The sequence below is a fragment of the Arachis stenosperma genome, chromosome 1 (assembly GCF_014773155.1).
Source record: "Arachis stenosperma cultivar V10309 chromosome 1, arast.V10309.gnm1.PFL2, whole genome shotgun sequence".
Lineage (NCBI taxonomy): Eukaryota > Viridiplantae > Streptophyta > Magnoliopsida > Fabales > Fabaceae > Arachis > Arachis stenosperma.
Window position 1 is genome coordinate 109677355 of NC_080377.1, and position 4539 is coordinate 109681893.

Genomic DNA, 4539 nt, shown 5'->3' on the forward strand with positions numbered 1-4539 from the left:
ACTGCTCAAAAGATTTGGAATGGACAATGCTAAGGCAATGGACACACCAATGAGCACTACTTGCTACCTTGACAAAGATGAACAAGGTAAAAGCATAGATGTAAAGAAGTATAGAGGCATGATAGGATCATTACTTTATCTAACGGCAAGTAGGCCAGATATCATGTTTAGTGTATGCATGTGTGCGAGATACCAAGCTAATCCTAAGGAATCTCACTTAAGTGCGGTGAAAAGGATTATGAAGTATCTCATAGGAACATTAAATGTTGGATTGTGGTATCCGAAAGGATCCACTTGTGATTTGATTGGTTATTCCGATTCCGATTTTGCCGGTTGCAAATTGGATAGGAAAAGCACTAGCGGCACTTGTCACTTGCTAGGAAACTCTCTTGTTTCATGGCATAGTAAGAAACAAGTAAGTGTAGCCTTGTCTACCGCCGAAGCCGAGTATGTAGCCGCCGGTAGTTGTTGCGCCCAAATTTTATGGATGAAACAACAATTTGTGGACTATGGACTCATGCTTGATCACATTCCTATCAAATGTGATAATACTAGTGCAATAAATTTAACCAAGAATCCGGTTCAACATTCAAGAACCAAGCATATTGAGATTAGACATCACTTCATAAGAGACCATGTTGAAAAGGGTGATGTGATTATTGAATTTGTCGAAACTAGTAAACAACTAGCGGACATCTTCACTAAACCTTTATGTAAAGAAAGTTTTTTTAACATCCGAAATGAACTTGGTATCTTGGATTCTAATCTAATATGATTTGTTTGAATTCATTGTATTTATATTGCTATTTTTGTATCTCTTACTAACTTAAGCATTGGAGATATCCAATTAGCCATTGTTTTGTAGGTTTATGAGTTGATGAATGAGTGATTAATCTTGAGGTAGATTGAAGAATTTGAAGATTATAAACAATGGAGGATCAACAAATTGAAGTTTATAATGGTTTAAGTGAGTATATACATGATGGAACTCAAAGGATTGAAGAAAGAACCACCAAAGGATGAAAATTTGGTGATTTTGGGCAAAATGATGCATGTTGCATCGATGCAACCAAGCTTTGCATCGATGCAAAGCACACAACGTGCTATGTGCATCGATGCAAAGCCTATTGCATCGATGCAAACACGACCAAATTGCACAAAAACATGTGAATTTGGCATTTTTGAGCAACAAAACCCCACTTTTTCATCATCTTCAACCTCACAACTCATATCCCCACATTCAAACCTCCATAACCTCCAAAACAAGCTCACATATAGCTTCATACAACTCACAAAACTTAGATACCCACTACAAACAAATTACATATTTGAAGTCCCCACATTCTCCTCTACAAAACCCATAAAACAAAATCATCCACAATGCCTAGAATCAAGAGAACCATCAAGAAGTCAAAAGGCTCTTCAAGTGTGGTTCCACCTCCAAATGATCATCCTTTGGCAAGGTACTTTGCTTCTAATGAAGATCTTCAATTCTATGAGGCAAGGCTCGCCGGAAGAAAGGAAATTCCTCCGAGGTATTTGGATCCGACCCTTCTTGTCATTCATAAGTTTGATACTCTTAAGGCTATTCTAGTTCATCAAGGCCTCATGGATTTTGTTCAAATTAAGAGTAAATATTATCCGGATTTAATTGCCATAGCCTATAGTACACTCATGATTGAGATTGATGAGGAAGATGAATCAAATTTCACATTATTCTTCAAGATAGGAAGAAAGGATTATAGGCTAGATGGTGATGAGTTAGCCACCATTTGGGAGTTGCCAAATCAAGGTGACTTGTTTCAAGGTGATAAAACCCCAATTGATGAATGGGGTTATTCAAAGAACAATGCCATGCATTTGTTCAACCTTGTACAAGGAGCTCACTCCAAAATTAGTTGCAATTCAATGAGTGCGGAACATAGAACTTTGTTATATCTAGTCACCTATGTATTGCAACCTAGAATATCCGGGCATGCGAATGTAAATGATGAAGATTTGATTGTCACGTGGGCTATGATGAATGGGATTAAGATTAATTGGCCATACTTTATAGTACAACATATGATTAGGCTCAAGATGAAGGATAGGAATGGTGGATTAGGATTCCTTTGCCTATGGTCTAAAGTCTTTGATTATGTTGGTATTGATGTATCAAATGAGATTGCCAAGGAAGTACCACCTCAATCTTGTATCAACACTCATATTCTCAACAAAATGGGAAGAAGAAATGTTGATGAACAAGGTCCTCAAGAGCAAGCTCCTCTACAAGCACCTCAAGCTCAAGAACCACCCTCCTTGGTTGATGTAATGAGAGAATTACAATCCATCAACCAAAACATCCAAAGGATTGAAGTAGAGCATGGTAGGCAACTTGAAGCACTTAATCGTCGTGTGTCTCGTGTAGATCATCGCACGGGTCGCTTGGATCGTCGTATTGATGACTTATATGAGCATTTCAGCATCCACCTACCGTATGAAGAGGATAATGATGATGATGAAGACCAAGATTGATTGTCTCCTCTTCATCAAGTCACTTTTTATTGCTTTATGTTTATTTGATTATATGAATTGTTAAACTAACTCCTAGTAAGCTAAGGATTTCTATTATGGTTTAAATACTTTGATATTTCCTTCATAATTTTGTTTAATGATTAATGCTTGTATGCTTATTTGGTGATTAACTCAAAATAGGCTTGGTACCCCTATTTTAAGTTAATGTGCATGCCTTGATATATTTCACTTCTTTAGGGGGAATTATGCATACTTGTTATATATAAAAAGAGGAAATCAAATTATTTTTGAAAGGGGGAATATCTCATCCTTGAGTTTAATAGAGAAATTGAACTTAAAAAAATTCATTATTTTATGCATGCTTCTATGACACATTTCAAACTCCTTTCTTTTTGATAATGTCAAAAGGGGGAAGAAAAGTTTGAGGATATTTGAAGTTTGGAACTTTTGAAAAAGAAGAAGTTTGAGGATTTGAAAAGAAGAAATAAGTTTGCGAAACAATGATTTCAAAAAGACTTCCGCTAAGCAAAAACTTTGATATCTAAATCGTTTTCTTTGATAAACGCCCTTTAAGGGAACAAATGCACATATTTAGGGGGAACTCCTGCAAAATTTTTTTTTGTGAAGTCTTCTCCAAAGCTTTCTATAAAACAAAGTGCATTATTGTTGCTTTCAAAATCATTTATAAATGCATATCCTCAAAATTGGTTTGTCATTATCAAAAAGGGGGAAATTGTAAATCATGTTGCTTGTATGCGAAGTTTGTATTCGTAGGTTTTGATGAATGACAAACCAACAAACGACATGAAAGACAAACCAACAAACAACTTGAATGAACAAGCATGTTGAAAGATCAATGATGAGCGGATAATTTATACACTTTTTGGCATTGTTTTTAGTATGTTTTTAGTATGATTTAGTTAGTTTTTAGTATATTTTTATTAGTTTTTAACTAAAATTCACTTTTCTGGACTTTACTATGAGTTTGTGTGTTTTTCTGTGATTTCAAGTATTTTCTGGCTGAAATTGAGGGTCCTGAGCAAAAATCTGATCCAGAGACCAAAAAGGACTACAGATGCTGTTGGATTCTGACCTCCCTGCACTCGAAGTGGATTTTCTGGAGCTACAGAAGCCCAATTGGCGCGCTCTCAACGGCATTGGAAAGTAGACATCCTGGGCTTTCCAGCAATATATGATAGTCCATGCTTTGCCCAAGATTTTATGGCCCAAACCGGCGTAGGAATTCGGCCTCAGAAATTCCAGCGTTAAACGCCGGAACTGGCATAAAACTTGGAGTTAAACGCCCAAACTGGCATGAAAGCTGGCGTTTAACTCCAGAAAAGGTCTCTACACGAAAATGCTTCATTACTCAGCCCAAGCACACACCAAGTGGACCCAGAAGTGGATTTTTACGTCATTTACTCATTTCTGTACACCCTAGGTTACTAGTTTACTATTAATAGGATCTTTTGACATTGTATCAGTACCTCATGACACTTTACACGTTTTCTTTGTGTATCTTCCACAGCATGAGTCTCTAAACCCCATGGTTAGGGGTGAGGAGCTCTGCTGTGTCTTGATGGATTAATGCAATTACTACTGTTTCTCATTCAATCATGCTTGCTTCCATTCTAAGATAATACTTGTTCTTAACCCGGATGAATGTGATGATCCGTGACAATCATCATCATTCTCAACTATGAACGTGTGCCTGACAACCACCTCCGTTCTACCTTAGATTGAGTAGTTACCTCTTGGATTCTTTAATCGGAATCTTCGTGGTATAAGCTAGAACTGATGGCGGTATTCAAGAGAATCCGGAAGGTCTAAACCTTGTCTGTGGTATTCTGAGTAGGATTCAATGACTGAATGACTGTGACGTGCTTCAAACTCCTAGCAGGCGGGGCGTTAGTGACAGACGCAAAAGAATCACTGGATTCTATTCCGGCCTGACCGAGAACCGACAGCTGAATTCCGCGTGCTGTGACAGAGCATATGCAATCGTTTTCACTGAGAGGATGAGAG